Source organism: Convolutriloba macropyga, unplaced genomic scaffold, assembly GCF_964194025.1.
Source record: "Convolutriloba macropyga unplaced genomic scaffold, txConMacr16.3 SCAFFOLD_1324, whole genome shotgun sequence".
NCBI lineage: Eukaryota > Metazoa > Xenacoelomorpha > Acoela > Convolutidae > Convolutriloba > Convolutriloba macropyga.
The window spans coordinates 24,205-45,095 of NW_027452112.1; the positions used below are offsets into that span (position 1 = coordinate 24,205).

General features: G+C 45.8%; 1 pseudogene; it reads right to left on the minus strand.

The window, feature by feature from the left end:
• On the minus strand, positions 1–152 carry LOC142357209 (5.8S ribosomal RNA; annotated as a pseudogene).
• Positions 153–20,891: the final 20,739 nt, after the last annotated feature.

The following is a 20,891-nucleotide window of genomic DNA, read 5'->3' on the forward strand; positions in this document are numbered from 1 at the left end:
TAACCCTGAATCGGACGCAGTCAACAGCCGAAGCCGAGACCGCCTTTTGCGTTAGAGAGGTCGGTAAACAAATCTTGCGATTCATACCGAATTAACACATATAGCTGTGCTCCTCTTCGTAAAGCGAGCCAAGTGATCCCCTGTTGAAGGATGTATTTGGACCAATCTAGTAGCATTTGGTTTCCAACAAGCTCTCCCAAGTTAGCTTACTTATTGGGCTTTTCAACCAATTCGGTTGGCTACAAGCATCATCAAAGTACTAGCCACAGTTTGATCGCAAAATTCTACGACTTTCACATGTTGATGTTTCGGCTTGCGCTTAGCCTACTATAAGCAACATAATACTAGTCATATCATAGAGCGTGATCAGCTTGTGACGTTCTCATGATGAAGTTTCACCAACAGTGTCTCACTTCGAGCTTAAATCCAGCTACTAGTAACTACACAGTACTGACTGCAACGATAACTTTTATCTATACCTTTCACATGCTGCGCTTTCGGCCAGGGCCTACTAACGTCAACATAATACTCGATATAAACTTTTGTTCATGATGCAGCTTCCCCATGCAGAAGTTTCGCCTTCAAATGCTCTCTTGGCCATATGACGTAAGAAAAGGTTACTAGTAACATCACAGTACTAGCCACAGTTTGATTGCAAAATTCTACGACTTTCACATGTTGATGTTTCGGCTTGCGCTTAGCCTACTAGAAGCAACATAATACTAGTCATATCATAGAGCGTGATCAGCTTGTGACGTTCTCATGATGAAGTTTCACCAACAGTGTCTCATTTCGAGCTTAAATCCAGCTACTAGTAACTACACAGTACTGACTGCAACGCTAACTTTTATCTATACCTTTCACATGCTGCGCTTTCGGCCAGGGCCTACTAACGTCAACATAATACTCGATATAAACTTTTGTTCATGATGCAGCTTCCCCATGCAGAAGTTTCGCCTTCAAATGCTCTCTTGGCCATATGACGTAACACAAGGTTACTAGTAACATCACAGTACTAGCCACAATTTGATCGCAAAATTCTACGACTTTCACATGTTGATGTTTCGGCTTGCGCTTAGCCTACTATAAGCAACATAATACTAGTCATATCATAGAGCGTGATCAGCTTGTGACGTTCTCATGATGAAGTTTCACCAACAGTGTCTCACTTCGAGCTTAAATCCAGCTACTAGTAACTACACAGTACTGACTGCAACGATAACTTTTATCTATACCTTTCACATGCTGCGCTTTCGGCCAGGGCCTACTAACGTCAACATAATACTCGATATAAACTTTTGTTCATGATGCAGCTTCCCCATGCAGAAGTTTCGCCTTCAAATGCTCTCTTGGCCATATGACGTAAGAAAAGGTTACTAGTAACATCACAGTACTAGCCACAGTTTGATTGCAAAATTCTACGACTTTCACATGTTGATGTTTCGGCTTGCGCTTAGCCTACTAGAAGCAACATAATACTAGTCATATCATAGAGCGTGATCAGCTTGTGACGTTCTCATGATGAAGTTTCACCAACAGTGTCTCATTTCGAGCTTAAATCCAGCTACTAGTAACTACACAGTACTGACTGCAACGCTAACTTTTATCTATACCTTTCACATGCTGCGCTTTCGGCCAGGGCCTACTAACGTCAACATAATACTCGATATAAACTTTTGTTCATGATGCAGCTTCCCCATGCAGAAGTTTCGCCTTCAAATGCTCTCTTGGCCATATGACGTAACACAAGGTTACTAGTAACATCACAGTACTAGCCACAATTTGATCGCAAAATTCTACGACTTTCACATGTTGATGTTTCGGCTTGCGCTTAGCCTACTAGAAGCAACATAATACTAGTCATATCATGGAGCGTGATCAGCTTGTGACGTTCTCATGATGAAGTTTCACCAACAGTGTCTCATTTCGAGCTTAAATCCAGCTACTAGTAACTACACAGTACTGACTGCAACGATAACTTTTATCTATACCTTTCACATGCTGCGCTTTCGGCCAGGGCCTACTAATGTCAACATAATACTCGATATAAACTTTTGTTCATGATGCAGCTTCCCCATGCAGAAGTTTCGCCTTCAAATGCTCTCTTGGCCATATGACGTAACACAAGGTTACTAGTAACATCACAGTACTAGCCACAATTTGATCGCAAAATTCTACGACTTTCACATGTTGATGTTTCGGCTTGCGCTTAGCCTACTAGAAGCAACATAATACTAGTCATATCATAGAGCTTGATCAGCTTGTGACATTCTCATGATGAAGTTTCACCAACAGTGTCTCATTTTGAGCTTAAATCCAGCTACTAGTAACTACACAGTACTGACTGCAACAATAACTTTTATCTATACCTTTCACATGCTGCGTTTTCGGCCAAGGCCTACTAACGTCAACATAATACTCGATATAAAATTTTGATCATGATGCAGCTTTCCCATGCAGAAGTTTCGCCTTCAAATGCTCTCTTGGCCATATGACGGAACACCAGGTTACTAGTAACATCACAGTACTAGCCACAGTTTGATTGCAAAATTCTACGACTTTCACATGTTGATGTTTCGGCTTGCGCTTAGCCTACTAGAAGCAACATAATACTAGTCATATCATAGAGCGTGATCAGCTTGTGACGTTCTCATGATGAAGTTTCACCAATAGTGTTTCATTCGAATTGGTTCTGCTTTAAGCTCTCCAATTGTTTTGGATGAACCAGTTTTGCCCTTCGAAGCCACTTTTGTGAGCTTTTGTGGGTCTTTACCAAGAGGATATACCTCAAGGCCTCTTTCAATTCCTTTAAGTTCTTTCAACTCCTTTACAGTTTCTAGGTTCACATAGCTGCAAACCTTATTTCTAGTTTTAAGTCTGGCCAACTTGGGGAGAGTTGGTGCAGACCGTGACCAATTCTAGTAGGATGCCACAACAAGAATGTGATCAACTTAGCTTGTCGATGAACCTGCCCCACATTCAAACAACTCTATCGCCTTTTCCTCGTATAGTTATATGCGAGGGCCTCTCATAGAGAGCGCTGTTAGCAACCTTTTCCACATAGACGATAAAGTTGTGAGTGTTTTGCACATGGCTGTTGTCATCACCACGTGACGAGTCAACTCAGCTTGACTCTCTACACTCCGACAAGCTTTGCACATACGCCTTTAGTTCAGTATGTGTCTTTAATCTGACTCCGGTGCCTCAAGCCGGAAAAATTGTCAGATTATGATCATTATCGGTTAGTCATCCCGATGCAAGATCGTATCGTACTGTCTTTGTCTACCTCCAGATTCCGAAGAACAGGAGGAGACTCTCCCAGACCTACATATCTGGGAGAATGTTCAGAGGGCGAGAAGCTGTGGATTACTCTCCCCTAAGAACTGACTAAACTTTACCCTCGTCCAAGGTAAGTTTATTTTAGCTAGCCTTCTATGTAAAGGATCTGAGGCTAAGCTGTGTTTTTTCGAGCCTTTGGCTCGGAGCAAGTTCAGTGGGCGCCCCGAGTAGCTCAACTCTTTCCCACTGAACAGCGCAACGCTCTGTCACTCGCTGGGATTTTTGCGTGTCGGTTCTAACCACGCGACTTGTGGACCTTTTTAGGCCTTTCTCATTCACAAGTCTATAGCTGGGCTTCTATAACCCAGCTTCTGAGATCTAGATAGCTGCAGTTCTGCTAGGCTGCTTTTGCTAACTAGTCTCCCTTTAAGCAGTCCCTTGCCATGACTGCTGAACTATGTATCCACACAAGTAGTTTTTGAGCTCGATACATAATTCGAGATTGGTTGCCAAGCAATCTCTAGCGACAGAGCGTCATGCGCACTACAGACATGGCCTCTACCAGCAGCCATGCCCGAAGGAATCAATCACTGATCCTTCCGCAGGTTCCCCTACGGAAACCTTGTTACGACTTTTACTTCCTCTAGACAATTAAGCTCGATCCGCTTCATCCCGTTGCCGGAGACCGAAGTCCCAACAGTAGGAATTTGCAATTCTTGCTTAACTATCCAATCAGTAGTAGCGACGGGCGGTGTGTACAAAGGGCAGGGACGTAATCCCTATGAGTTGTTGACTCATAAGTACCAGGAATTCCTGGTTCACGTCTGCAAGTTACAACAGACGATCCCCTTGAAGCGCTGTACTTTTCTCTGATTGCCCAGTCCATTTCGGACCAAGGGCTGAGTACTCAATCTAAAAGTACACAGTGTAGCGCGCGTGCAGTCCAGAACATCTAAGGGCATCACAGACCTGTTATAGCCTCACTTCATCTGCGGTATTTAATTCCGCATAGTTCCTCTAAGAAGTGTTTGAATTCACATATAGTGAATTTCATTATTTAGATGGAGAAGATCTCGTTCGTTATCGGAATTAACCAGACAGATCACTCCACTAACTAAGAACGGCCATGCACCACCGCCCATATAATCATGAAAGATATTCAATCTGTCAATCCTTAAGATGTCTGGACCGGGTGAGTTTTCCCGTGTTGAGTCAAATTAAGCCGCAGGCTCCACTCCTGGTGGTGCCCTTCCGTCAATTCCTTTAAGTTTCGATTTTGCAACCATACTTCCCCCGGAACCAATAAACTTTGGTTTCCCGGTTAATCTCTTGCCAAGTCAAGATCGACTTTGACAAATTGTAGGTTGGTATAGTTTATGGTCAGAATTACGAGGGTATCTAATCCTCTTCAATACTCTGACTTTCGTTCTTGATTAATGAAAACATTCTTGGCAAATGCTTTCGCAGTAGTTTGTCTTGCCACGATCCAAGAATTTCACCTCTAACGTAGCAATACAAATGCCCCCGTCTGTTCCTTTCAATCATTACCGCACTCAGCCAACCGGCATCAATCGAGTAGCGGGTCATTCTCCATTATTCCATGCTTTATTATTCGATCCCAAAGGATGCTTTGAACACTCTAATTTTCTCAGGGTGAAAACACCGTTTCCACAGTTCGTCACATTTAAGTGCAAACTATTTCTTCGATGCGAAGGATGAGCGGAACGAGTCAACAGATTTAACTGAAGACCATGTTGCCGTTCTACTCAAACAGATCCAACTATGAGCTTTTTAAACGCAGCAACTATTGCATACGCTTGTAGAGGCTGGTATTACCGCGGCTGCTGGCACCAGACTTGCCCTCTACTCGTTCATCAATGGAGCTTTTAAGTCCATTCCATTCTGATTACAAACCATAAAGGTTCATATCATTATTTCTAGTCACTACCTCCTCGTGCGGAGAGTGGGTAATTTGCGTGCCTGCTGCCTTCCTTGGATGTGGTAGCCGTTTCTAAGGCTCCCTCTCCGGAATCGAACCCTGATTCCCCGTTACCCGTCACAACCATGGTAGTCCGTTACACTACCATCATAGGTTGATAGGTCAGAAATTCGGAAGTTCCGTCCCCAAGCCGAAGCTATCTGGGATCTTTCAGTTACTAGGACTCATCACGGGATGTGTCTGTACTTAGCAAATCACCCGGTGTAGTCTTGTAAAAGTCTCCGACAGTGTCGGACAATCAGCATGCATTAGCTGCAGGGTTACCGCAGTTATTCATTTAGCTTGCAAATCAACTAATAGATAGTAACTGATTTAATGAGCCATTCGCGGTTCCACTTTTTCAAGCTTCGCTTGCACATGCATGGCTTAGTCTTTCAGACAAGCATATGGCAACTGACAGGATCAATCAGTTTAATTGTACTTTGAACAATCTTTCGATTTGTTCGAATTTAGAAAGACATAGCCTTGCGGCCTCGTCAATCTTGCTTTGAGCTTTTTAAATCACGAAGAGTTTCAATGCATGCTTTGGCATGGCTACTAGTTACTACACAGTACTCTACACACTTAGAGTTACCCACGATTACACATTTCACATGCTGATGTTTCGGCTCGCGCGTACTAGAAACAGCATAATACTATGTGTACTGGTAGATAGCGCTCTGTGAGCATTTCCCATGAGCAGGTTTTGCCCTCCAAATCTCTGTTCTACTGTTACCAATACCGGCTAACAACTGTATCATACTAGGGAGAATTGACTCATGATTTAAAAACCAGATGTTCACATGTCGATGTTTCGGCTCTCGCCTACTAGAAACAACATAATACTAGTCTGTTAAAAATCTCAATCACGCCGCCTCTTCAGATACAGAAGTTTTACCTTTTATTGGTTAGAGAACAGCTTTCCAGCTGTCGACATGGTTACTAGTAACAACACCGTACTCAACACAAAAACTTTTCAACTTCACAACTTTCACATGCTGATGTTTCTGCTTTCGCATACTAGAAACAGCATAATACTTATTGTTTTGTCAAGTAATTTGTGTGTCTTTCCCATGTGAAGTTTCACCGGTCAACAATGTTTCCCTGACCAATTACGGCTACTAGTAGCTGTATAATACTAGGGAAAATGATTGAGGATTTAATATCAGATTTTCACATGTTGATGTTTCGGCTTTCGCCTACTAGAAACAACATAATACTAGTCTGCTAAGAAATCTCGCTCAAATTGCCTTTTCACATACAGAAGTTTCACCTTCTATTGGTTAGAGAACAGTTCTCAGCTGTCGACATGGTTACTAGTAACAACATCGTACTCAACACAAAAATTCTTCAACTTCACAACTTTCACATGCTGATGTTTCTGCTTTCGCGTACTAGAAACAGCATAATACTTATTGCTTTGTCAAGAAGTGTGTGTGTCTTTCCCATGCGAAAGTTTCACCGGTCAGCAATAATTGCCGTGTCCAATTAAGGTTACTCATAGCTGTATAATACTAGGGAAAATGATTGAGGATTTAATATCAGATTTTCACATGTTGATGTTTCGGCTTTCGCCTACTAGAAACAACATAATACTAGTCTGCTAATAAATCTCGCTCAAATTGCCTTTTCACATACAGAAGTTTCACCTCTTCTTGGTCACTGTACAGATGATGCTGTCTGTTCTTTATTTGGTTCTGCTTATTATAAGGAGGGGCATCACTCCTTCCTCCTTGGTTTGCATGCATTAAGCCTGCTTTGTGAAAAGCGTATCTTTCTAGCTTTTCTTCGCCTTACTCGAGTAGGACGATACAATCCAGACATTAGTCAGTCTTGGTGTAAAGTCACTGAGTATTATTCGGTTCTGCTTTATTCAGCAATATGCTGTATAATTGTTGTAATTTGCGAACATATTTGTTCTCAGTTCCGAACTACTAGCGACGACAGATTACCAGCGGTCATGAGCCATCAAGGTAGTTCTTTGGTGCATCAAGTAGAGAGGTGCCATCAAACAACACTTCCCTAATAATGCTACACACATAGAATTTGCTACAGTGCAGCTTTTTACTTTGCAAAATTTGCGCACAAATTTTGCATAGAATAAATGTTTTATCAAGATTTTTAGATCCCCTCCCTTGAGAGAACGTTACTCCTTTAAGTGAACACCCCGCGGCGTCCTGTTGTTATTGCTTATAACCATTTCGCAAGCCGGAGGCATAATGCACTACGCAAGCCGCTACTTTGGCACAGAGGCACCTAGTTTTACACCCGGGACTTCAGGTGGCCCAGTTTTACACCCAGTACAGCGGTGCCAGTTGGTAACCCGGTGGATCCTCGGAGACCAGACATGATCATAGATCAAACCCGATGTATGCTACTCCTGAACGTATAGTATCTCCACTGTGCAATGAAATTATCGTTCGTTTCGGGCCTTCCTATACGTTCAGCAGACAATCGCTAGGAATTCACCTCGTGACCCGTGGTGACCACACTGGATTTCAAGTTTATTGATTTGGACAGACCTGTCATTTATTTTGCTTTTCAGCTTCAGTTCTGCTCGATCTAGCTTGCCTAAGGCTTGATCTCGCTTTGCTCACCCCTGTAGGAGCCTCTACTAGTACCACTCGGAGTAATGGGGAATCCACCAGACCTAATCGATGAATGCCATCAAACAACAAACATCATACCCGGCTTCATCAGGCATATTTTATTACTTCCGAGAGGTACTTTAGTATCAGATCTTTCTCCATGCCTCTTATGAGGACCCGTCAGACCTTTCGGTTTATCGTTTAGCTTCAGTCCTGCTCGATCTAGCTTTCCCAAGGCTCGATCTAGCTCTATTCGCCCCACTAGAGGGCTCTCTAAGACCCCTCGGTCTTAGTGTTAGCTCCGGTACTGCTCGGTCGTGCTTGCTGAAGGCCCGACCCAGCTTTAGTTAGATTCTCGTACTTTCTCTTGGCCTCTCTAGGAGGACCAGACAGACCTCTCGGTCTATCGTTTAGCTTCAGTCCTGCTCGATCTAGCTTGCCCAAGGCTTGATCAAGCTCTATTCGCCCCGCTAGAGGGCTCTCTAAGACCCCTCGGTCTTAGTGTTATCTTCTGTAATGCCTAACCAAGCTTACTACAGGCCTTGGTCAGGTCTTTATCGGTCACCGATTAGTAACAGACCAATCATAGGGCCTTCCACCCTATCCGGGTTGAGGTCTTTAGTCCAGCCATATTTTGACAAGACACCTCTCCCTAATAATGCCCCACACATAGAATTACTGTCCATGCAGTATTTAACTTGTGTTTTTTTCTAAAATTTGATTTTCACTTTTTGGAGGTTCATTTGCTCCTCTGACACTCTTTCAGCTTCAATCTTACTCGATCTAGCTTTCCCAAGGCTCGATCTAGCTCTATTCGCCCCACTAGAGGGCTCTCTAAGACACTTCGGTCTTAGTGTTAGCTCCGGTCTTGCTCAATCGTGCTTGCTGAAGGCGCGATCAAGCTTTAGTTAGCTTCTCGTACTTCCTCTTGGCCTCTCTAGGAGGACCAGACAGACCTCTCGGTCTATCGTTTAGCTTCAGTCCTGCTCGATCTAGCTTTCCCAAGGCTCGATCTAGCTCTATTCGCCCTGCTAGAGGGCTCTCTAAGACCCCTCGGTCTTAGTGTTAGCTCCGGTACAGCTCGGTCGTGCTTGCTGAAGGCCCGATCAAGCTTTAGTTAGATTCTCGTACTTTCTCTTGGCCTCTATAGGAGGACCAGACAGACCTCTCGGTCTATCGTTTAGCTTCAGTCCTGCTTGATCTAGCTTTCCCAAGGCTCGATCTAGCTCTATTCGCCCTGCTAGAGGGCTCTCTAAGACCCCTCGGTCTTAGTGTTAGCTCCGGTACAGCTCGGTCGTGCTTGCTGAAGGCCCGATCAAGCTTTAGTTAGCTTCTCGTACTTTCTCTTGGCCTCTCTAGGAGGACCAGACAGACCTCTCGGTCTATCGTTTAGCTTCAGTCCTGCTCGATCTAGCTTTCCCAAGGCTCGATCTAGATCTATTCGCCCTGCTAGAGGGCTCTCTAAGACCCCTCGGTCTTAGTGTTAGCTCCGGTACAGCTCGGTCGTGCTTGCTGAAGGCCTGATCAAGCTTTAGTTAGCTTCTCGTACTTTCTCTTGGCCTCTCTAGGAGGACCAGACAGACCTTTCGGTCTCTTGCTTAGCTTCAGTCCTGCTCGATCTAGCTTTCCCAAGGCTCGATCTAGCTCTATTCGCCCCGCTAGAGGGCTCTCTAAGACCCCTCGGTCTTAGTGTTAACTCCTGTAATGCCTAACCAAGCTTACTACAGGCCTTGGTCAGGTCTTTATCGGTCACCGATTAGTAACAGACCGATCATGGGGCCTTCCACCCTATCCGGGTTGAGGTCTTTAGTCCAGCCATATTTTGACAAGACACCTCCCCCTAATAATGCCCCACACATAGAAATACTGTCCATGCAGTATTTAACTTGTGTTTTTTCTAAAATTTGATTTTCACTTTTTGGAGGTTCATTTGCTCCTCTGACACTCTTTCAGCTTCAATCTTACTCGATCTAGCTTTCCCAAGGCTCGATCTAGCTCTATTCGCCCCACCAGAGGGCTCTCTAAGACACTTCGGTCTTAGTGTTAGCTCCGGTCTTGCTCAATCGTGCTTGCTGAAGGCGCGATCAAGCTTTAGTTAGCTTCTAGTACTTTCTCTTGGCCTCTCTAGGAGGACCAGACAGACCTCTCGGTCTATCGTTTAGCTTCAGTCCTGCTCGATCTAGCTTTCCCAAGGCTCGATCTAGCTCTATTCGCCCCGCTAGAGGGCTCTCTAAGACCCCTCGGTCTTAGTGTTAGCTCCGGTACAGCTCGGTCGTGCTTGCTGAAGGCCCGATCAAGCTTTAGTTGGCTTCTCGTACTTTCTCTTGGCCTCTCTAGGAGGACCAGACAGACCTCTCGGTCTCTTGCTTAGCTTCAGTCCTGCTCGATCTAGCTTGCCCAAGGCTTGATCAAGCTCTATTCGCCCCGCTAGAGGGCTCTCTAAGACCCCTCGGTCTTAGTGTTAGCTCCGGTACAGCTCGGTCGTGCTTGCTGAAGGCCCGATCAAGCTTTAGTTAGCTTCTCGTTTTTTCTCTTGGCCTCTCTAGGAGGACCAGACAGACCTCTCGGTCTATCGTTTAGCTTCAGTCCTGCTCGATCTAGCTTTCCCAAGGCTCGATCTAGCTCTATTCGCCCCGCTAGAGGGCTCTCTAAGACCCCTCGGTCTTAGTGTTAGCTCCGGTACAGCTCGGTCGTGCTTGCTGAAGGCCCGATCAAGCTTTAGTTGGCTTCTCGTACTTTCTCTTGGCCTCTCTAGGAGGACCAGACAGACCTCTCGGTCTATCCTTTAGCTTCAGTCCTGCTCGATCTAGCTTTCCCAAGGCTCGATCTAGCTCTATTCGCCCCGCTAGAGGGCTCTCTAAGACCCCTCGGTCTTAGTGTTATCTCCTGTAATGCCTAACCAAGCTTACTACAGGCCTTGGTCAGGTCTTTATCGGTCACCGATTAGTAACAGACCGATCATAGGGCCTTCCACCCTATCTGGGTTGAGGTCTTTAGTCCAGCCATATTTTGACAAGACACCTCCCCCTAATAATGCCCCACACATAGAATTACTGTTTATGCAGCTTTTCACTTGTGAAATTTTTAATTTTCGCAATTATTATAGAATAAGTGTTTGCGCAGCTTTTCATAGGTCGAGCTCTAGCTAGCTAGCTCAAGCTAGCTAGCTAGCTCAAGCTCAAGCTATCTAGCTCAAGCTCAAGCCAGCTAGCTCAAGCTCAAGCTAGCTAGCTAGCTCAAGCTCAAGCTAGCTAGCTAGCTCAAGCTCAAGCTAGCTAGCTCAAGCTCAAGCTAGCTAGCTCAAGCTCAAGCTAGCTAGCTAGCTCAAGCTCAAGCTCAAGCTAGCTAGCTCAAGCTCAAGCTCAAGCTAGCTAGCTAGCTCAAGCTCAAGCTAGCTAGCTAGCTCAAGCTCAAGCTAGCTAGCTAGCTCAAGCTCAAGCTAGCTAGCTCAAGCTCAAGCTCAAGCTCAAGCTAGCTAGCTAGCTCAAGCTAGCTAGCTAGCTCAAGCTCAAGCTAGCTAGCTAGCTCAAGTTCAAGCTAGCTAGCTAGCTCAAGCTCAAGCTAGCTAGCTAGCTCAAGCTCAAGCTAGCTAGCTCAAGCTCAAGCTAGCTAGCTCAAGCTCAAGCTAGCTAGCTAGCTCAAGCTCAAGCTCAAGCTAGCTAGCTCAAGCTCAAGCTCAAGCTAGCTAGCTAGCTCAAGCTCAAGCTAGCTAGCTAGCTCAAGCTCAAGCTCAAGCTAGCTAGCTAGCTCAAGTTCAAGCTAGCTAGCTAGCTCAAGCTCAAGCTAGCTAGCTCAAGCTCAAGCTAGCTAGCTCAAGCTCAAGCCAGCTAGCTCAAGCTCAAGCTCAAGCTAGCTAGCTAGCTCAAGCACAAGCTAGCTAGCTAGCTCAATCTCAAGCTAGCTAGCTCAAGCTCAAGCTAGCTAGCTCAAGCTCAAGCTAGCTAGCTAGCTCAAGCTCAAGCTCAAGCTAGCTAGCTCAAGCTCAAGCTCAAGCTAGCTAGCTAGCTCAAGCTCAAGCTAGCTAGCTAGCTCAAGCTCAAGCTCAAGCTAGCTAGCTCAAGCTCAAGCTCAAGCTAGCTAGCTAGCTCAAGCTCAAGCTGGCTAGCTAGCTCAAGCTCAAGCTAGCTAGCTAGCTCAAGCTCAAGCTAGCTAGCTCAAGCTCAAGCTCAAGCTCAAGCTAGCTAGCTAGCTCAAGCTAGCTAGCTAGCTCAAGCTCAAGCTAGCTAGCTAGCTCAAGTTCAAGCTAGCTAGCTAGCTCAAGCTCAAGCTAGCTAGCTAGCTCAAGCTCAAGCTAGCTAGCTCAAGCTCAAGCTAGCTAGCTCAAGCTCAAGCTAGCTAGCTAGCTCAAGCTCAAGCTCAAGCTAGCTAGCTCAAGCTCAAGCTCAAGCTAGCTAGCTAGCTCAAGCTCAAGCTAGCTAGCTAGCTCAAGCTCAAGCTAGCTAGCTAGCTCAAGTTCAAGCTAGCTAGCTAGCTCAAGCTCAAGCTAGCTAGCTCAAGCTCAAGCTAGCTAGCTCAAACTCAAGCTAGCTAGCTAGCTCAAGTTCAAGCTAGCTAGCTAGCTCAAGCTCAAGCTAGCTAGCTAGCTCAAGCTCAAGCTAGCTAGCTCAAGCTCAAGCTAGCTAGCTCAAGCTCCAGCTAGCTAGCTAGCTCAAGCTCAAGCTCAAGCTAGCTAGCTCAAGCTCAAGCTCAAGCTAGCTAGCTAGCTCAAGCTCAAGCTAGCTAGCTAGCTCAAGCTCAAGCTAGCTAGCTAGCTCAAGTTCAAGCTAGCTAGCTAGCTCAAGCTCAAGCTAGCTAGCTCAAGCTCAAGCTAGCTAGCTCAAGCTCAAGCCAGCTAGCTCAAGCTCAAGCTCAAGCTAGCTAGCTAGCTCAAGCACAAGCTTGCTAGCTAGCTCAAGCTCAAGCTAGCTAGCTCAAGCTCAAGCTAGCTAGCTCAAGCTCAAGCTAGCTAGCTCAAGCTCAAGCTCAAGCTAGCTAGCTAGCTCAAGCACAAGCTTGCTAGCTAGCTCAAGCTCAAGCTAGCTAGCTCAAGCTCAAGCTAGCTAGCTCAAGCTCAAGCTAGCTAGCTAGCTCAAGCTCAAGCTCAAGCTAGCTAGCTCAAGCTCAAGCTCAAGCTAGCTAGCTGGCTCAAGCTCAAGCTAGCTAGCTAGCTCAAGCTCAAGCTAGCTAGCTAGCTCAAGCTCAAGCTAGCTAGCTCAAGCTCAAGCTCAAGCTAGCTAGCTAGCTCAAGCTAGCTAGCTAGCTCAAGCTCAAGCTAGCTAGCTAGCTCAAGTTCAAGCTAGCTAGCTAGCTCAAGCTCAAGCTAGCTAGCTAGCTCAAGCTCAAGCTAGCTAGCTCAAGCTCAAGCTAGCTAGCTCAAGCTCAAGCTAGCTAGCTAGCTCAAGCTCAAGCTCAAGCTAGCTAGCTCAAGCTCAAGCTCAAGCTAGCTAGCTAGCTCAAGCTCAAGCTAGCTAGCTAGCTCAAGCTCAAGCTAGCTAGCTAGCTCAAGTTCAAGCTAGCTAGCTAGCTCAAGCTCAAGCTAGCTAGCTCAAGCTCAAGCTAGCTAGCTCAAGCTCAAGCCAGCTAGCTCAAGCTCAAGCTCAAGCTAGCTAGCTAGCTCAAGCACAAGCTAGCTAGCTAGCTCAAGCTCAAGCTAGCTAGCTCAAGCTCAAGCTAGCTAGCTCAAGCTCAAGCTAGCTAGCTAGCTCAAGCTCAAGCTCAAGCTAGCTAGCTCAAGCTCAAGCTCAAGCTAGCTAGCTAGCTCAAGCTCAAGCTAGCTAGCTAGCTCAAGCTCAAGCTAGCTAGCTCAAGCTCAAGCTCAAGCTAGCTAGCTAGCTCAAGCTCAAGCTAGCTAGCTAGCTCAAGCTCAAGCTAGCTAGCTAGCTCAAGCTCAAGCTAGCTAGCTCAAGCTCAAGCTCAAGCTCAAGCTAGCTAGCTAGCTCAAGCTAGCTAGCTAGCTCAAGCTCAAGCTAGCTAGCTAGCTCAAGTTCAAGCTAGCTAGCTAGCTCAAGCTCAAGCTAGCTAGCTAGCTCAAGCTCAAGCTAGCTAGCTCAAGCTCAAGCTAGCTAGCTCAAGCTCAAGCTAGCTAGCTAGCTCAAGCTCAAGCTCAAGCTAGCTAGCTCAAGCTCAAGCTCAAGCTAGCTAGCTAGCTCAAGCTCAAGCTAGCTAGCTAGCTCAAGCTCAAGCTAGCTAGCTAGCTCAAGTTCAAGCTAGCTAGCTAGCTCAAGCTCAAGCTAGCTAGCTCAAGCTCAAGCTAGCTAGCTCAAACTCAAGCTAGCTAGCTAGCTCAAGTTCAAGCTAGCTAGCTAGCTCAAGCTCAAGCTAGCTAGCTAGCTCAAGCTCAAGCTAGCTAGCTCAAGCTCAAGCTAGCTAGCTCAAGCTCAAGCTAGCTAGCTAGCTCAAGCTCAAGCTCAAGCTAGCTAGCTCAAGCTCAAGCTCAAGCTAGCTAGCTAGCTCAAGCTCAAGCTAGCTAGCTAGCTCAAGCTCAAGCTAGCTAGCTAGCTCAAGTTCAAGCTAGCTAGCTAGCTCAAGCTCAAGCTAGCTAGCTCAAGCTCAAGCTAGCTAGCTCAAGCTCAAGCCAGCTAGCTCAAGCTCAAGCTCAAGCTAGCTAGCTAGCTCAAGCACAAGCTTGCTAGCTAGCTCAAGCTCAAGCTAGCTAGCTCAAGCTCAAGCTAGCTAGCTCAAGCTCAAGCTAGCTAGCTCAAGCTCAAGCTCAAGCTAGCTAGCTAGCTCAAGCACAAGCTTGCTAGCTAGCTCAAGCTCAAGCTAGCTAGCTCAAGCTCAAGCTAGCTAGCTCAAGCTCAAGCTAGCTAGCTAGCTCAAGCTCAAGCTCAAGCTAGCTAGCTCAAGCTCAAGCTCAAGCTAGCTAGCTAGCTCAAGCTCAAGCTAGCTAGCTAGCTCAAGCTCAAGCTAGCTAGCTAGCTCAAGCTCAAGCTAGCTAGCTCAAGCTCAAGCTCAAGCTAGCTAGCTAGCTCAAGCTAGCTAGCTAGCTCAAGCTCAAGCTAGCTAGCTAGCTCAAGTTCAAGCTAGCTAGCTAGCTCAAGCTCAAGCTAGCTAGCTAGCTCAAGCTCAAGCTATCTAGCTCAAGCTCAAGCTAGCTAGCTCAAGCTCAAGCTAGCTAGCTAGCTCAAGCTCAAGCTCAAGCTAGCTAGCTCAAGCTCAAGCTCAAGCTAGCTAGCTAGCTCAAGCTCAAGCTAGCTAGCTAGCTCAAGCTCAAGCTAGCTAGCTAGCTCAAGTTCAAGCTAGCTAGCTAGCTCAAGCTCAAGCTAGCTAGCTCAAGCTCAAGCTAGCTAGCTCAAGCTCAAGCCAGCTAGCTCAAGCTCAAGCTCAAGCTAGCTAGCTAGCTCAAGCTCAAGCTCAAGCTCAAGCTAGCTAGCTAGCTCAAGTTCAAGCTAGCTAGCTAGCTCAAGCTCAAGCTAGCTAGCTCAAGCTCAAGCTAGCTAGCTCAAGCTCAAGCCAGCTAGCTCAAGCTCAAGCTCAAGCTAGCTAGCTAGCTCAAGCTCAAGCTAGCTAGCTCAAGCTCAAGCTAGCTAGCTAGCTAGCTCAAGCTCAAGCTCAAGCTAGCTAGCTCAAGCTCAAGCTCAAGCTAGCTAGCTCAAGCTCAAGCTCAAGCTAGCTAGCTCAAGCTCAAGCTCAAGCTAGCTAGCTCAAGCCCAAGCTCAAGCTAGCTAGCTAGCTCAAGCTCAAGCTAGCTAGCTCAAGCTCAAGCTCAAGCTCAAGCTAGCTAGCTAGCTAGCTCAAGCTCAAGCTCAAGCTAGCTAGCTAGCTCAAGCTCAAGCTAGCTAGCTCAAGCTCAAGCTAGCTAGCTAGCTCAAGTTCAAGCTAGCTAGCTAGCTCAAGCTCAAGCTAGCTAGCTAGCTCAAGCTCAAGCTAGCTAGCTCAAGCTCAAGCTAGCTAGCTCAAGCTCAAGCTAGCTAGCTAGCTCAAGCTCAAGCTCAAGCTAGCTAGCTCAAGCTCAAGCTCAAGCTAGCTAGCTAGCTCAAGCTCAAGCTAGCTAGCTAGCTCAAGCTCAAGCTAGCTAGCTAGCTCAAGTTCAAGCTAGCTAGCTAGCTCAAGCTCAAGCTAGCTAGCTCAAGCTCAAGCTAGCTAGCTCAAACTCAAGCTAGGTAGCTAGCTCAAGTTCAAGCTAGCTAGCTAGCTCAAGCTCAAGCTAGCTAGCTAGCTCAAGCTCAAGCTAGCTAGCTCAAGCTCAAGCTAGCTAGCTCAAGCTCAAGCTAGCTAGCTAGCTCAAGCTCAAGCTCAAGCTAGCTAGCTCAAGCTCAAGCTCAAGCTAGCTAGCTAGCTCAAGCTCAAGCTAGCTAGCTAGCTCAAGCTCAAGCTAGCTAGCTAGCTCAAGTTCAAGCTAGCTAGCTAGGTCAAGCTCAAGCTAGCTAGCTCAAGCTCAAGCTAGCTAGCTCAAGCTCAAGCCAGCTAGCTCAAGCTCAAGCTCAAGCTAGCTAGCTAGCTCAAGCACAAGCTTGCTAGCTAGCTCAAGCTCAAGCTAGCTAGCTCAAGCTCAAGCTAGCTAGCTCAAGCTCAAGCTAGCTAGCTCAAGCTCAAGCTCAAGCTAGCTAGCTAGCTCAAGCACAAGCTTGCTAGCTAGCTCAAGCTCAAGCTAGCTAGCTCAAGCTCAAGCTAGCTAGCTCAAGCTCAAGCTAGCTAGCTAGCTCAAGCTCAAGCTCAAGCTAGCTAGCTCAAGCTCAAGCTCAAGCTAGCTAGCTAGCTCAAGCTCAAGCTAGCTAGCTAGCTCAAGCTCAAGCTAGCTAGCTAGCTCAAGCTCAAGCTAGCTAGCTCAAGCTCAAGCTCAAGCTAGCTAGCTAGCTCAAGCTAGCTAGCTAGCTCAAGCTCAAGCTAGCTAGCTAGCTCAAGTTCAAGCTAGCTAGCTAGCTCAAGCTCAAGCTAGCTAGCTAGCTCAAGCTCAAGCTAGCTAGCTCAAGCTCAAGCTAGCTAGCTCAAGCTCAAGCTAGCTAGCTAGCTCAAGCTCAAGCTCAAGCTAGCTAGCTCAAGCTCAAGCTCAAGCTAGCTAGCTAGCTCAAGCTCAAGCTAGCTAGCTAGCTCAAGCTCAAGCTAGCTAGCTAGCTCAAGTTCAAGCTAGCTAGCTAGCTCAAGCTCAAGCTAGCTAGCTCAAGCTCAAGCTAGCTAGCTCAAGCTCAAGCCAGCTAGCTCAAGCTCAAGCTCAAGCTAGCTAGCTAGCTCAAGCTCAAGCTCAAGCTAGCTAGCTAGCTCAAGTTCAAGCTAGCTAGCTAGCTCAAGCTCAAGCTAGCTAGCTCAAGCTCAAGCTAGCTAGCTCAAGCTCAAGCCAGCTAGCTCAAGCTCAATCTCAAGCTAGCTAGCTAGCTCAAGCTCAAGCTAGCTAGCTCAAGCTCAAGCTAGCTAGCTAGCTAGCTCAAGCTCAAGCTCAAGCTAGCTAGCTCAAGCTCAAGCTCAAGCTAGCTAGCTCAAGCTCAAGCTCAAGCTAGCTAGCTCAAGCTCAAGCTCAAGCTAGCTAGCTCAAGCTCAAGCTCAAGCTAGCTAGCTAGCTCAAGCTCAAGCTAGCTAGCTCAAGCTCAAGCTCAAGCTCAAGCTAGCTAGCTAGCTAGCTCAAGCTCAAGCTCAAGCTAGCTAGCTAGCTCAAGCTCAAGCTAGCTAGCTCAAGCTCAAGCCAGCTAGCTCAAGCTCAAGCTCAAGCTAGCTAGCTAGCTCAAGCTCAAGCTAGCTAGCTCAAGCTCAAGCCAGCTAGCTCAAGCTCAAGCTCAAGCTCAAGCTAGCTAGCTAGCTCAAGCTCAAGCTAGATAGCTAGCTCAAGCTAGCTAGCTAGCTCAAGCTCAAGCTCAAGCTAGCTAGCTAGCTAGCTCAAGCTCAAGCTAGCTAGCTCAAGCTCAAGCCAGCTAGCTCAAGCTCAAGCTCAAGCTAGCTAGCTAGCTCAAGCTCAAGCTAGCTAGCTCAAGCTCAAGCTCAAGCGAGCTAGCTAGCTCAAGCTCAAGCTAGCTAGCTAGCTCAAGCTCAAGCTAGCTAACTCAAGCTAACTCAGCTAGCTCAAGCTAACTCAAGCTAGCTAAAGCTAACTCAAGCTAACTCAAGCTAACTCAAGCTAACTCAAGCTAGCTAAAGCTAACTCAAGCTAACTCAAGCTAACCCGAGCTAACTCAAGCTAGCTCAAGCTAACCCAAGCTAGCTAAAGCTAACTCAAGCTAACTCAAGCTAATTCAAGCTAACTCAAGCTAACTCAAGCTAACTCAAGCTAACTCAAGCTAGCTAAAGCTAACTCAAGCTAACTCAAGCTAACTCAAGCTAACCCGAGCTAACTCAAGCTAACTGAAGGTAGCTAAAGCTAGTTCAAGCTAACTCAAGCTAGCTAAAGCTAAGACAAGCTAACTCAAGCTAACTCAAGCTAACTCAAGCTAACTCAAGCTAACTCAAGCTAGTTCAAGCTAACTCAAGCTAACTCAAGCTAACTCAAGCTAGCTAAAGCTAACTCAAGCTAACTCAAGCTAACTCAAGCTAACCCGAGCTAACTCAAGCTAACTCAAGGTAGCTAAAGCTAGTTCAAGCTAACTCAAGCTAGCTAAAGCTAAGACAAGCTAACTCAAGCTAACTCAAGCTAACTCAAGCTAACTCAAGCTAACTCAAGCTAGTTCAAGCTAACTCAAGCTAGCTAAAGCTAACTCAAGCTAACTCAAGCTAACTCAAGCTAGCTCAAGCTAACTCAAGCTAGTTCAAGCTAACTCAAGCTAGCTAAAGCTAACTCAAGCTAACTCAAGCTAACTCAAGCTAACTCAAGCTAGCTAAAGCTAACTCAAGCTAACTCAAGCTAACCCGAGCTAACTCAAGCTAGCTCAAGCTAACCCAAGCTAGCTAAAGCTAACTCAAGCTAACTCAAGCTAATTCAAGCTAACTCAAGCTAACTCAAGCTAACTCAAGCTAACTCAAGCTAGCTAAAGCTAACTCAAGCTAACTCAAGCTAACTCAAGCTAACCCGAGCTAACTCAAGCTAACTCAAGGTAGCTAAAGCTAGTTCAAGCTAACTCAAGCTAGCTAAAGCTAAGACAAGCTAACTCAAGCTAACTCAAGCTAACTCAAGCTAACTCAAGCTAACTCAAGCTAACTCAAGCTAGCTAAAGCTAACTCAAGCTAACTCAAGCTAACTCAAGCTAACCCGAGCTAACTCAAGCTAACTCAAGGTAGCTAAAGCTAGTTCAAGCTAACTCAAGCTAGCTAAAGCTAAGACAAGCTAACTCAAGCTAACTCAAGCTAACTCAAGCTAACTCAAGCTAACTAAAGCTAGTTCAAGCTAACTCAAGCTAGCTAAAGCTAACTCAAGCTAACTCAAGCTAACTCAAGCTAGCTCAAGCTAACTCAAGCTAGTTCAAGCTAACTCAAGCTAGCTAAAGCTAACTCAAGCTAACTCAAGCTAACTCAAGCTAACTCAAGCTAGCTAAAGCTAACTCAAGCTAACTCAAGCTAACCCGAGCTAACTCAAGCTAGCTCAAGCTAACCCAAGCTAGCTAAAGCTAACTCAAGCTAACTCAAGCTAATTCAAGCTAACTCAAGCTAACTCAAGCTAACTCAAGCTAACTCAAGCTAGCTAAAGCTAACTCAAGCTAACTCAAGCTAACTCAAGCTAACCCGAGCTAACTCAAGCTAACTCAAGGTAGCTAAAGCTAGTTCAAGCTAACTCAAGCTAGCTAAAGCTAAGACAAGCTAACTCAAGCTAACTCAAGCTAACTCAAGCTAACTCAAGCTAACTCAAGCTAACTCAAGCTAGTTCAAGCTAACTCAAGCTAACTCAAGCTAACTCAAGCTAGCTAAAGCTAACTCAAGCTAACTCAAGCTAACTCAAGCTAACCCGAGCTAACTCAAGCTAACTCAAGGTAGCTAAAGCTAGTTCAAGCTAGCTCAAGCTAGCTAAAGCTAAGACAAGCTAACTCAAGCTAACTCAAGCTAACTCAAGCTAACTCAAGCTAGTTCAAGCTAACTCAAGCTAGCTAAAGCTAACTCAAGCTAACTCAAGCTAACTCAAGCTAGCTCAAGCTAACTCAAGCTAGTTCAAGCTAACTCAAGCTAGCTAAAGCTAACTCAAGCTAACTCAAGCTAACTCAAGCTAGCTCAAGCTAACTCAAGCTAACTCAAGCTAACTCAAGCTAACCCGAGCTAACTCAAGCTAACTCAAGGTAGCTAAAGCTAGTTCAAGCTAGCTCAAGCTAGCTAAAGCTAAGACAAGCTAACTCAAGCTAACTCAAGCTAACTCAAGCTAACTCAAGCTAGTTCAAGCTAACTCAAGCTAGCTAAAGCTAACTCAAGCTAACTCAAGCTAACTCAAGCTAGCTCAAGCTAACTCAAGCTAGTTCAAGCTAACTCAAGCTAGCTAAAGCTAACTCAAGCTAACTCAAGCTAACTCAAGCTAGCTCAAGCTAACTCAAGCTAGTTCAAGCTAACTCAAGCTAGCTAAAGCTAACTCAAGCTAACTCAAGCTAACTCAAGCTAACTCAAGCTAGCTAAAGCTAACTCAAGCTAACTCAAGCTAACCCGAGCTAACTCAAGCTAGCTCAAGCTAACCCAAGCTAGCTAAAGCTAACTCAAGCTAACTCAAGCTAATTCAAGCTAACTCAAGCTAACTCAAGCTAACTCAAGCTAACTCAAGCTAGCTAAAGCTAACTCAAGCTAACTCAAGCTAACTCAAGCTAACCCGAGCTAACTCAAGCTAACTCAAGGTAGCTAAAGCTAGTTCAAGCTAACTCAAGCTAGCTAAAGCTAAGACAAGCTAACTCAAGCTAACTCAAGCTAACTCAAGCTAACTCAAGCTAACTCAAGCTAGTTCAAGCTAACTCAAGCTAACTCAAGCTAACTCAAGCTAGCTAAAGCTAACTCAAGCTAACTCAAGCTAACTCAAGCTAACCCGAGCTAACTCAAGCTAACTCAAGGTAGCTAAAGCTAGTTCAAGCTAGCTCAAGCTAGCTAAAGCTAAGACAAGCTAACTCAAGCTAACTCAAGCTAACTCAAGCTAGTTCAAGCTAACTCAAGCTAGCTAAAGCTAACTCAAGCTAACTCAAGCTAACTCAAGCTAGCTCAAGCTAACTCAAGCTAGTTCAAGCTAACTCAAGCTAGCTAAAGCT